Below are 14253 nucleotides of genomic sequence, written 5' to 3'. Positions count from 1 at the left end.
TGAATGAAGACAGCATGTGCAAACAGAATGGCATGTGTCTGGAAAGCCAATACTGTCGGCCAGGACTGAGCTGGACCATCAGTGCTGGACATACACAAGAGTTTTCATCACCAGAAAGCTCCAGGATGATCTTCGCTAACAGATTTTTGTAACACCATTGCTGAACCAGAGGATATATGGTTTATTGCTTATTACGGATTCATTTATTTGCACCTTTTAACGCACTGCAGTCTAGCCTGCTGTCAAACAAATGCATTTCACAGGAGTGCCTCATAAGTAATCTGTTCACACATTAGATAGGAAAATTGCAATGGTTTTGAAACAGAAGCAGCTTCATGCTGGATTATCACCACCATAATATGCTTTAAAGACCAAATCATTCTTCAGCAATGCCAGAAAATGTGAGTTTTCTCACTCACACTGTTCACTTGGAAAGAATGAGTTAGCAGAGCCTCTATTTCTCTTTTGAGCACAATCAGTTTTGCCTGTTTTCTGGACCAGGGAATATTTTTTTCTGAGAGCTATGTTTCTCCCCAGTAACACACTAAGGGATCTGGATTATCCTGACAATTTGACTAGAACAATATTGTTGAAAATAAACTGAAATGTTTCAGCTGTCCAACTAGTTTCCGCACTTTATCTGAAGTTCTCGTAAAGGTAAAAACCTAAACTGAAAAAATAACCCCAAAACTGAGAAAATGGCAGAGCTGATTAACACAGCTACCAGCTCATTAAACATGCAACTTCTTATCTTTTTGTTGCTGTTATTTCAGAATTCTGGTTGCCTATAGCAATTCAGCTGGTACCTCAGATACCCTTCTGAGCATGCTGGCAAGAAATAAATAAGACATGAACTGTAACCTTGAGCTGACTAAAGTTTCTATTGTGAAGGAATTTGTAAACCTCTAATACCTGCAACCCAATTTTATTAAACAATTGCATTCATAGCATTCTAAAATATTTACAGGAAAACAACAGCTCTAGAGATCATTGATATTGCCAATTTTGCCAGTAACTTGGATATTGCTCTAAAATTCAGTAAAAACACAATAGGGTAGAAGCAGCTGAAGATCTGCAACTTTGGTCTGAAGATACAGCTTTGTCCCTCAAGAATGGTGTTAAATGACAAGGTGAGTTAGTACTCAAACAAGCACGATAAAACCATTCAGGGTGCAGAGTACAGAAGCATTTTGCATGACCTAACTACTCCCACTGCAGCTAGCAATAAAACTGACAAACTTGGAGCAAAGTTTCAGCAGCTGCTGCACTTTACCTTGCCTATGCTCTTCTTATGGCCTATTATCAATTTTGAGGCTTTTTTTTTCCCTGTATGAAGGTCTTAAGATTATATGATATGATATTGTAGAGTTGTTTGTAGCTTCTGTTGCCTACAAGGTCACCATACAGTATGTCTGTTTCATGGCTGTCAGTGAAGTAAGAGGCTGGACCCCTTGACACAGCACGTATTTCCACTCCAGTGTTCCTAGATACCCAGGGCAATGCCAATATTTTTCAAAATCCTCTCCACAGATGTTATGAACAGAAAGTAATAAACAACACAGTTAGATGTCTAGGATTTCTTAAATATTCTATGGGCAAAATGCTAGACCTTCCTTCCTGATCTACACATCCCACTTAGGCAATGCTTTTGCTGAAATTCATGACAGTTTTGACTGAATAAGGGCAGCAGGATTTGATCCCATGACAATGATATAAAAATCTGAATTCAAAACAAGGTGTGTGCCAACAAAATTCACAGAAACCCCTTGCAGAAGTTTGTCATCATTTTTAAAGGAAGAACAACACGGCAGAGAAACCGACTGTCAGGCACTTTCAGAGACAGTGTTTCCAGTACAACAAATACTTATTTTATATGATGGAGTACAAAGCTATGAATCATCTGGTATGCAAGGTGTAAAATCAAGAAAAAGTAATGAATGTAGACAGTTACATGCTGTATTTCAAACTTCTACCATGTCTATTCGGATTCACTGTTGGAACTAACTCTTGGGTTAGTTTCATCTTCAGTGGGACAACATTTTTTTTTTAAATATACAAGGGACATTTAGTTAAATAATATTGCGAGTTTATTAGCTATGACTTCATTATTTCTATCTGACTTCAAGTATTACAGCAATTAATAGCCATGCAAAACAAGAATGAAGGTGTTTGCTATAACTGATCAAAGCACTGTGCTCTATCCACACCTTATTACCAGTAACTGGTAGTTGCTGTGAAAGAGGAAGGCACAGGAAACCCTAATTATGGAGCAACTACAGAAGGATTGTTTCAGTTTTTACTGGGACAAGGCAATAAAGCTTATAGTCAGCCAGTGCAACCTACAAGCTGCACTAGCTATAAGGTAGAAGCAAGTGACAGAGGCCATGATCAATGCAGTCCAAGATGAGGAGCTAAAGAATTCACAAAGGCATCAGTCCAAAGGATAAAATGGATGGGAACAGGGTTCAAGATCACAGTCATCAAAAAAGGCATCAGAACAGGACAGGTTCCAGGAAAAGAGTGGGAAGAGCAAAAGTGGGTTCACGCAAGTAAATTAGGAACAGATGCCACTAGTGCTAGCAAGGCAGAAAGAATAAGTACTGGCAACAAAGGAACCAGGTTGGATTAAGCAAAGTCAGCAACAAGGGAGAGTAACCAAGAAAACGCACAGAGCTTCCAGCTCTTCTGAAAACTGCCAGAAAGACTTTGCATACACCGCCGCTTAATTGGTGTCTCAGACCCGGGCAGAGTAACCCTCAGGTAGCTGCCTATGGGCAATTTAATTCCTTAAAATCTTAGGAGTTTCCCTTGGTATTTCCTATAGAAAAAAGCATACAGAGAGGCTTTTTTTCTTCTTTTTTTCTTAAAAGGAATTATCTTGTTGCCATCTCCTTGACATTAAAGTGAGCCAAGGCTTCCCTGCATGAGGAGCCTGTGGTGGGAGGCAGAGGAGAGGAGCTCTCTGCTCCTCTCCCATGGTGCTGCCCCTAAGGCAGCCACACCAAAGCCAGGCTGCTGGTCCCACACCATGACCTCAGCAACACGCACAAAGGCACCACGTACATACTGAAGATATAAGAAGATAGACTGAGGCTTCCCAGATGGGTAACGCACATCAAGATCTTATGGCTGTGACTGAGGCAGCTCTTTTTAAAAATCAGGATTGTAATCCAAATGCAGTTTTTAGCATGAAATCTTCCTTTTCTGTTGATTGCAATATTAAATAATCAGTCAAGCATTAGATTCACACCCCAGTGTGCGCTCCTGACACTAGTGAAGTCTTTGCTGGGGATGGACCAGATAGACAGGTACCAAATCAGGATCAGAGGGTTTAATATTTAATTACTGGGGAAAGACAAATAATATAACTATTTCTTCTTCTCTCTGCATGGACGTGCACACATACACGTTTCCCTTCTGGTGAGCAAATATCACACCCTGACTTCGGGCCATCATTTGCCATATGATGTGTGAGAACATTTTGTTGCTCTCTTTTAGGATTTATTGCTGTTTGGAAGAAAATGGAGGTGCAGTGCTGCTGACAAATCTGCTAAGCCAAGTGCTTTGTTCCTCATGAGCAAGTAAGATGAAGTAAAGTGAGCAGAGCGGGAGCTGCAGGCTGAGGCCCTGAATAGATGGTTGTTAAGAAAACTATTCATTTGAGCTTTTGGAGGCATTTCTAATGGGGGCTGCCCTGTGATTCATTGCTTCTCTTCTAATCTCCCTCACCTGTAAGTCACCAATCCGTCTGGCTGGCGGCAAACTGAAGCATAAATCTCATAAGTAACATAACTCTTGTGCTCCCTGGTTTGCCTTGAAGTTGAAGATGTTTTAAAACATATATTTAAAGAATTTTGGAAAGCAGTAAATACAACATACTAAATCATCAGTGGAAAACTTTAAAAAAAAAGTTTCTTTTTTTTTGTGAGAAGATCTGTTCTGTCATAGGCATGCTGAGCATCATCCGAAAGTGAAGCTAGCAGACTGGGAAGAGCAGTTACAGAGACTTTCATCTCTAGAAAGGCAGTGTCAAGAGTTAAGGCCTACAATTATGAGTAGGACTAACCAGAAATTGATTCATGAAGCACACTTTTGTATGTTTATTTGTACGCTGATTTCCCAAAACCCAAATCTTTCAAGAGAACCATTCAGTTTTGATGCATTTTGACAGTCATGGGCAGGTTTCCTTACTCCCTGTTATCTCACTTAGGTTCTTGCTCAAGGCTTGGTGCAGGAACCACTGCGACTGTGTATTTCATGGATTGCTCCAGGCTCTGTGGCAGCTCTACATTGCTCTGGGACTTCCTTGTCTGGAAGCCCTGAAAGCCTGACTGGAAGCAATGTTTGCTTTAGGAGAGCTTCACAAGTCTCCTGTGCATCTACTGAGGGCAAGCACCACAAACCTTCTGCTGATACTCATCTCTTTCCACCCAGAAGCTGCCAGGAAAAATATTTCATTGGACAGTTTGTGCTTGAGCATTTCCACAGGTTTTGCTTGTCTGCTTGCACTTCCCACAGACTGGAAGTTCAGCAATTCAGCCAGGTCAAATGGTGAACTGACACTTTCTCTGATCCACACGCTAACACATCTAATAGGAAGCCCATCTATATACACCGATCATCCAGAAACAACAGTTAACACAATATTTGTTTTTATTCCTGCAGCACAGAAGATGCTACTTCATTGCAGATCAGAGCCAGAAGTCTAACAGAACAAACATTTCTGGTGAAGAATTGCATCATTTCAGTTTGAGAAATGTTACACAACAAAGTAATAATCATGGCCTTCCTGAAAGGACAGTTAGGTAACACATTCATTAAAGCTTAGTTGAAGGAGCCTCTCAGAGATCAAAGACTTCATCTGCAGCATTCAATGATTCCTGCAAAAGCAACATTCAAGACCTCTAGATATTTTTAAATATTGTGCTTTCTTCCTTTTCTGCAAGCAAAAATAGTAAACATACCCAACAGTACCAGCTCTGTTTCACTACATCTCATCTTCAGTCATCTTGGGTTAAATATGCAAATGTTGACCTAAAAATACATAAAACTACATACAGAGATTGAACAAGTAGAAAAAATAATAAACAACAATACTGAAGCATGTGGCTGACACCACAGCAAATATTTCCTGTAAAATTCAAAGACCTGTGAGACTGCACACCTAAGCTCTTTTCAAAGGAACCTAATGTCATTAGACACCAGACTTCACTGATCCTCTTCCTACAGCTTTCATCTATCCCTGCCTGAATAAATAGTAGACCCACCCACTCCTTCCACCCCCACAGGTTTATTTTTTTTTTCCCCTCCAAAATAGCTCATTTTCTGCTGAAACTTAAAAGACTACATATGGTATGAGGTTGATAATGCCCATTCAGCAGTGAATGCCTCCCTTCACTGCTGGCAATGCTATAGGGATACTTTAGATGTAGAGCAAACATAATTTATCAATGGAGACATCCACTTGTCATATTGAAAGGTTGTGAGCACATATATGAGGGAGACAATTTCCAGATCAGCTCTCCCACTATCTCACTGTCCTGGTCCTGCCATATAGCCAGGCTGGCATGAAGGAGCATGTAGGGACAGAGGCTCCCACCCCACCACTGCTTCCCCCTTCTCCCTCTAACCAGGTGGGTGGTGGTGATGACAAAAAGCTCTCATTAACATTTTCACACTTTCTCATACCAGTGGGACAGAGGAGATCAAACATTGAAAGGATAGGCTCTTTCCAGCTTGCCAAGGACCATGGATACATGAGCTATCCCAGATTAACACTTGTCAGCCCTTTCTGCCTGCTAATGGTAGGATTCATGAATGAAACCCTTGGAGGAGAAACCTGGAAGGACTGTGCCTGTTATTTTACAATATTTTTCAGAGAACAAAGATTATTTAAACTAAAACAATCTGTATATGCCACAGCACCAAACACAGATGGCACAAGGGGACTTGACAGCTAGCCATTTAATGAGCTCCCTGATGGTTATCGTGCTAGCTAGGTTATCAGGGACAGGAGTGTCTTGGTAGCTCGGTCAGTACCACTCACACAGCAAAAGGAACAGGAGGGGGATAAAAAGTGAATGGAAATAAGAGAATGAGAACATAGCCAGGGGCATAGAAATAGACCTTTAATGACATGGTCATTATATTAGAAATCTAGATGCTGCTTCAGGCAGCAGTTTGACAACTCATAATAGGAAAAAAAAGAAATAAAGTAATATAACAGAAAGAGAGCCTTTTGAACGAGTGAACAATTTTTTTTTTTCCATTGCTTGAATGGACAAAATAATGTCTATCTGGTAGTTTTCCTGCTAGCTGGAAACATATCCTTTTCTTGTATTACACAGTTCACTGTGGTTCAGTTTTTTCCAGAAACTGAAAGACATATCAGTATCCCATTATTCTAGGTGCAGTAAAAGCACAAAGCAAAGAGATATTGTTGCCCCATAGTGTTAATAGTCTGAGGAGACAAGATAAAGGTTGGAAGAAAAGAATTATTACTTATGAGAGAAATGAGAAAGGGGTATATGTGCGGCTGTAATCACAATTGCAGGTGGTAGGTGCATGTCCTGTTCTCTCTGCTCCGTGGGGAGAAAAAGAGCACTAAATCCATACCTTTGATTAGCCCAGCTTAATAGAGAAACAAAAATGCTGAAAGAAAATAAAACCTTCCTGAAATCACACACAACAGAAGAGTTTATCCTTTACAGAAATACTAAATATAAAATGAAATGCCTCAGACCATACTGCAATCTGGGGAAACAAACAAACAAACAAACAAACAAAAACAGAAATGAAATCTGAGATTTAATCTAGAAATGATTTTTATGCAAGTTTGTTTTTCAGTAGAAGACACTTTAGCAATTTTATTTTAAAATCTGTATTAGCTGCACAGAGAACATCCAACAAACCAGAGGACTAATATTTCATCTCCTGACCTGGGGGCACTTGCCTCAAAAACCAAGGCTTGCAACAAATTTATCTTCACAGATGCCTGAAAACATAACATGTCTCAGCATTTCAACACCTGCTGTGTGTTCCAGCAATGGAAGAGCCATGCAAGGGATGAATGTTGTTTGTTAAAAATAATGCTTCGAGGAAGATGGTTGCAGCTCTGTTAGTTCATTTTCTCTAAGGTAATGCCAGCACTTCCCCCGAGGTACTATCATTCACAGAATAGCTTGAGAAGCCCACATTGCAGAAACCATAACCACTACCCTCTGACAATACTAGAAAGCTGCAAGCATTCTCTTTCTTTTGTCATGTTCCAAAACACAACATAGTAGTAATATCGTGCCCAAAGTGCCATAGGAACTGCCATCATTGCATTGTTAACACTGAAGACTTGTCTCTCTGAAGCCATCCCTCTGGGACATTTCAGTACCACTGTTCTAAAGTGGTTGAATGAAAAACACCTAGTACACGTTCTTAAGGGCCTTCAGGGTTTTTTGTTGTTTGTTTTTTTAAAGAATAAAATAAACTTTTTGAAGGACTCTTGTCCTCTTGTATGCAAACATCCCTGTTAACGTAAAGCAGTACTTTCCATTGCAGCACACAGAAAATGCATATGTACCTGTGTATCTAGTGAATAGGAGTAGGAGGAGTCTAAAGATAGAAAATAATACAGAACGATAAAAGCTGTTGAAAAAGGTGGGAAAGGAAATCCTGGCTGAGAAAATATAGGACATACAAAAACTGAAGAAACACGCTTCTGTTTGTTATGTGAGTAGTAAAAACAGGACTAAGAAATATCCCCATCATGCCTGAGACACACTGAGTGCAACTTTCTTATGTCAAACATGCATTCGATGTTAGCAGGACTCAGTTCCAGGCTGCCCACTAGGATTAAGCACTAAGAAAGACATGATGTGAATCATTCTCCGTATACGTATTCTTTTTCAAAAGACAGATTTTCAACTTTTTTTTTCCCCAGCTAACATTAGATGTTTGCTTGAGCAGCCTACTTTAGTAATATATTTGGTCCAAGCTCCTTTTCATAGTCCAAAGACATACATTTGCCCAGCATATGGTTAAGTTCTGCAGACACCTATGGGGATTATCAACAAAACCTGTGTCAGGTATGGTTGCATCCCAAAGGCAAACACTGAGGACAGCATGACCGGTTATCCTGACTATCCGGAAGCGGCCTCTTTGGTGGCTTATATGGATTTCCCACAGTAGTATCATCACTATACCATGATATAGGGGAAGAAAGGGTGATACGTGTCCAGGTCTTGCCTGAGCAAACAGGGATTCAGCCTGGCTTCTCCCTGACCCACAGTACATACACACCCTCTGCACCAAACACAAATCTAGGGTAAGCATCAAAACTTGGCCAGACAGAACTAAGCCTTTATGCATAATCTGAATCTATAGAAGCTCCAGCACTGCACAACTCCCACCAACAACCATTTTGCTTGCCTTAGGTAAAGATCTCTACCTACACCCACATACAGCAGCAGGACTGAAGGGATTAGATGCGTACACAGTGGAAGAGCCACAGTAAAATCCGTAAATAAAGTACATTGCCTTTCAAAAATCTATTTGAAAACCTGTGTGGGTTTCCTCTCATCTTCTCTCCCCCTCCCCTCTTTCCCCTGTTAGCATGATTGAATGAAAAATAAAATAACAACACAAAATTTCAAACATGTCATTTTGACTGCCTGAAGCACTTTTAACTTATTGTGTATACGGTACAGCTAAAACAGAACCTGATAATGCCAACCAGTCTATCATCGTAGGTTGCACCAGAGGATTAATTGAAGGTTTATGCTGCAGAATGCTATGCTATTCTTACAAACAAAAACCCGTTACCTCAGTTACTGAGGCTGTAAGTTTTTAAGTTCAGTGATTTGCATTTTTCATACACTTTTAATGACTAAGGGGGGAGGGGGTTAGAACAAGCTTTAAGGCACTGTTTTGCAGGTATCATGTTAAGTTTCATGGCAGATTATTTATATCCTCATAAAAAAATAAAGTAGAGGTAAGACTGAAGAACAAACCCCAAATCAGTATCAATGCTGTGTTCATTTTGTTCTCTTTCATCTCTCTCTCTTCACCCCACAGACCTCTTGGCAACCTTTCTTACCTGGATTCATAAAATAAGTTCCCTTTTATCACTTTCAAATTTTGCTTGAAGACTTGTTTTACCTGCAGTGTCTGCTATATATTAATAAACAAAGTCCATGGAAGAGAGAGTTTCTCCCCTTTCTCATTGCAGCTTTTGCTTTTCCTCTTGCAGAGCTTTTTCTCATTCTGTCGATGACCTGAAAACTCTCAGGGACAGGATTCTCTTATTTTGGGAGTTTACACTAGGCTGAAACTATACCCTAATTATGGAGGTTAACAGTGAATGTTATTCATAAAACTGCTGAAATCATGTTGAAATGTAATTCTACGTTTAGTTTTTAGGCAATAACTTTGGAGAAATCTGAATCATACGTTGTTGCTTTTGCTGTGGTTGCTTGCTTCCTTTTTTGATAGTAGACATGGCTCGAAGAGGAGAAAACAAGCCTAACAGAACATTTGTACTTCTGCCTAGGACAGACACAGAATACAGAAAGTCAAATAAAAATGATTTTATATGAGGAGCTGCAAATCAATGCTGTTGCGTGCATTTGAAAGCATATAGTTCTATTTCATAACTTTTGATCTAGGACAAGTCTGTCAACTTTTGAGTGAATTTAATTTGATGCACACTTCAGGAAGAGAGAAGGAAAATATACAAAGCTGTCTGGATTTTGCAGTATTTTGGCCTCAGCTCCCACACCATTCTGTTCTCGTTCCTGCTTTAGGACAGTGGCAATGCAAATTGCAGCTTAGGCTCACTGAATGACACAGATTGCTTGAAATAAGGACAGACAATATGCACCTTTAAAAAACTAAATAGGGTGAAACAGGCCCTTGCCCCTGTTTTTTAGGAAGGAGCTTGGGGGTATTGCAGAAAGTGCTGTGCATGATCACATCCTTGACCTCCCTACACACCACTTTTTGTCTAGTCAACACTTGTCTCTTTACCAAATGTCTCAGTGGATGCAAATCCAGTGACAACACTTGACATCACCTTTTTTCACAAACTGCTCTTTAGCAGCAGTGCTTCTTTGAGACATTGCTGCTTGCAAAGCCCAGGTGTTGAGATCTCCTTAGCTGAGGGGATTTGACTGTGAAACGTTTCCTGAAAAGACAAAGATAATCTGGGTTCTGATCACTGCCAAGGTGAGGCACAAAGCACTGTCTTCATGAAGACCATAGTGGCTACCATCTACCTGTCTCTGGTGGCCACTTCTGAGCGAAGAGACTAAAGACAGGTATAATTCCTGTGTAGGTCCTTCCTGGCCACGGGGATTTGTGGTTGTTCTTGCCTTTCTAAAAGGGAATATCCAGATTTGTTCTCTGATCCAAACAGCTACAATAGGCCCTTCTTGCAGACATGTCTCACTCATCTTCCTGCTGGCCTGCGCTTCCCTGTGAGTCTCCCACATCCCCTGAGCCCTGACTTCATTTGCCTTTGCCCCCCATGACCCCACTGTGCTCTCTGTGCACCTGCACGAGGAGACATCTAACCAGAAGTGGGACAAGTTGGACAGAACCCTCAGGGCTATGCCACACTGCTGTTTTGAGAGTTTTCTGACTGCATACTTTTACTGAGCACCCTTTTTCCCCAAGTATTAACAAATACCCTGGTTTCCTTAATGACTGAAGTTACATTACTCAACTCAGAAAGCTTAGTGCATAAAGGTATTTTCAAGAAATGAGGGAGTAGCCCGCAGGATTTTGTGATAGCCTGTCAGAGTCCTGATGTGGGGAGACCTAAACACTAGGCCCTGAAATAGGAGAGATGGTAGAATAGGAGAGGATGATCTGCTGTGAGGCATCCAGTATGCCAGGTTTCACATAAGAGCAAGTCTCTTCATTTCTCCAAACCCATGTTTGCTTGCAAAGGGGCACAGTTCCTTCTGGAAAGTTCAGCAGTGGGTCACCAGATTAGCTCTGGGGGACCCAGTTTACCAGTGCTGCTAAGCCACTGCAGCAGTGCTTACCCTAGGGGCAGATGCAGTTATGAAGCAACTCAGCTTAAGCCCTGGCAGCCAAAGAACTTCGCCTCTACTCCTGCCATACAGCAGAAGTAGTGGGACCAATCTTCAGCTAGCAAAAATCAACGTCCTCCCATTTATTTCATCAGAGCAGTACTAAACCACAGAATACAGCACTGTTCCTGCCAGTCTGTCACTAACAATCATCTGGCTAAGGAAAATATAATTTCATATTGTTCAGGCTTTTCCAAATAAAACATATGCCATTCTGTTGAAAGAAATTACATCAGTGATTAAATAAATCCTGAACTGCATAGTTATAATCATGTCACTACTGTATAGAAAAATTGAGCACAAGTCCCTGCCAGCTGGTTATTGTATAACCAAAGTACAGTGGGGATTTCCTAACCATTTAGTGTACCACAGGCACAGTTTCCTGGATATATAATAGCAGGTCAAGGGAAAGGCCTGCCTCTTGGGCACAAGAGCACCTGGCTGATATAAGTGAAAATTTTCTAATAAAGCCTGCGTTTAGGACTGGCACCCATCCAGTAAACTGTATTGGTGATGACAGAGCTGGCGACATGGATCACCATTCTCTATGATGTTTCTGTCACAGAATCAATATTCAGAGGTAGCAGAAGAACCATGCAACTTCTTGAGGAGCATTTCCTCAAGATCATCACCACAAAATTAATGAAAGCCATTCCTTTGACATCCATGGCTACTCTGCCATTGGCTTGCTTCATTGAAAGGAAGATCATCAGACAATATAGTTTTTGTCTGGCAGGGCAAAAACTAGTTCCAGAATCTCATTGTGTGGATAAGTGGGACTGGAGTCAGTGCCACCAAGGTTGATTTGATTGCAGGAGCATGTTGGGATCAAGTATTGATCACCTGTTATGGATGATTTGAAGAAAGGAAACAAAAATTTTAATGACTAAAATAATGGTAGGCCAGAGAGGAAGAACAGTAAATAGAAGGGGGGAAGAGGAAAACTCAAAGTGCCCTGATCAGACTAATAGAATTGTGCAGATAAGTGAGTCAGGCAATTAAACATAACAAAATAATAAAATAGGAAGAGAATATGAAATAAGAAAGAGCTGAAAGATTTTTATTTTTAAACAAATGTATTCTGGCAAGGCTGCTTCCTTCTACTCAAGCATCAGCCAGGAGTAACTCTATTGCCATTAGTAAGCAACATGAATGTCAGCAAAAAAATTCAATTTTTCTACCAGTGCAAGCTGTGAGCACATTTTGGCTACTGTATCCCAAAGGAAATTATTCCAACACAGAGGAATAAAAATTAATTTTCAGCCACTATCTATTTTTCTAGTTGCTTATATTATAAAAAGAAACTGTCTCGTTAAAGGGATGGAAGAGAGAACTGAGAATAACTGAGGGATTTAAACTTATTAGTTACTTAAAAAATAGCCATACTAAGGAGAACAGCAGTAGATGCAGAAGAGAATGGATGCATGGTAAATGCATGCGATGCTGTTTCATACTTCCAAAGTTTTTGTCTTTTTACACTAATACAAGGACAATAATGATGTTATCTACGGTATATCAAGAATATCTTGTGTTAAGTGAAAAGAAGTTGACATTAAACACGTGGGTTGAGGGGATGAAGAGAAAAGAGGGAAAGGTGTAAGGTAAAACAGTTATGCAGGAACCAAAAGCCATTTGATATTTATGAAGCTAACAAAATTGTTGGGACTCCTCAGAAAAGACTTATATAGAGAATAAGTTGCAGCACTTCACGTGAGGACACAATAGTATGGGGGCAGCTCAAAGAGGGGGAACATCGTATTTTAACACCACTCCTAGGAAAACGGAAAGGGCAAACCAGGGCTGACAGAACTCACTAGGTCCTGGAAAGCAAAGAGACTACCTCCTCACTAAAATCAGGGCATCATAATGTCTCCTGTCTGCTGCTTCACTCACTAAAACCTCATGAAAAAGAATTTTGATTTTTTTTTTTTATTATGCTACTCATTCCCAGACTGAGGGCAACTGAAAAAGGTATGAGTTGATATAAAAATCTGGCTGGTCTTGTTGATTTACCATGTCAATAGTATTTTCCTCAGTTCCAGATTTGCTAATAACATAAGCAAAGGAAATAGTAAATAATTAAAATACTGAACAACCATGAAAATAATAGTTTCAACTAGATGATGACCTAGTGCCGAAATAATCTTTAATGTATTCTGCAATTCTATTTGAAAGGTTGAAGACTAATGAGGTGAATTGAGCAATTCTTTGGTGTTTAAAGTTAAAGACTCTTTCCAGAATGCCATTATTATTTTAAGGGCAAAATGACATGTTAATCGATGTATTCAAAAAAAGACTGAAGTCATCTGGCAAGCTAGCTAATTCCAGTATAATGCCATAGTTTATTTTCAGAGCAGTATTATGGAATAGACAATATCTACTATAAAGCTATTTGAGCTTTATTGAGCCAGTTCACAAAACCCTTACTGAATACATATAGAAACCTTTTTCATAAATCTCCTGTAAGATTAAGTCAGAGCAACTTTTTCCCAAGTACAAGATCAAAAACAGGAAAAAAAAATCATAGATTTAAGATATAAGAGAGAACTTGGAGCTATAAGCATGAAAGCCAGTCAAAGCCTCCCCAGATATGAAAGGATTGGCTCATACTACACTGTCAGATTCAGAACTGGTGGGAAGTGGAAGAGAAACCAAATACTGTTATGTCTGGAAAGCCCCAAAAGCTGATACACTAGCTATGCCGATTTATCTAGGTGGTGGACTTGCAAGGTGTCAAATGAAAAAATGCCTCTATACTTAAATGTAACAACATTGCAAAAGCAAATACCATTCAGGAGTCTTAAGAGTTCTCAAAGGGTTTTAAATGGCCAAGGTGTCATTTGCAAAAGTTTAGGAGAAGCCAATAATTATATATAACCTCCAATCAAACTTAGTAAGTTGTATGGACATAGCACAGGTTCTCTGTTGTTTCAGATTTCTCCCATACTAAATAAGTCACTCAAAACATTACTCTGAGAGATCTTCTCTCTTACTGTCTTGTTTCACATTCTTATGAAAGCCTCAGAAGGGTGCCAACATGCTCATATTTAGTCTTCTAAATACCTACATAAACCTAATTTATCTTTCTCAAAAAGATTCTTCTCATTTTGTGATCTGAAAGGCTATGAAAAAATAAATATTTAAAGAATATGACTGGTCCTCTCTC

At 39.8% G+C, this 14253-nt stretch overlaps 1 long non-coding RNA gene across 1 annotated transcript; it reads left to right on the top strand.

Annotated features, from left to right (window-relative positions):
- The first annotated feature begins 2256 nt into the window (after window positions 1-2256).
- On the top strand, window positions 2257-5701 carry LOC308189289. Its single transcript, XR_013946253.1, has 2 exons — window positions 2257-3308; window positions 3519-5701. It is a non-coding gene; the product is annotated as an uncharacterized lncRNA (long non-coding RNA).
- Window positions 5702-14253: the final 8552 nt, after the last annotated feature.

Source organism: Anser brachyrhynchus (genome assembly GCF_964034855.1).
Source record: "Anser brachyrhynchus genome assembly, chromosome: 2".
NCBI classification, from domain to species: domain Eukaryota; kingdom Metazoa; phylum Chordata; class Aves; order Anseriformes; family Anatidae; genus Anser; species Anser brachyrhynchus.
This window is presented reverse-complemented; position numbering and strand designations above follow the sequence as displayed.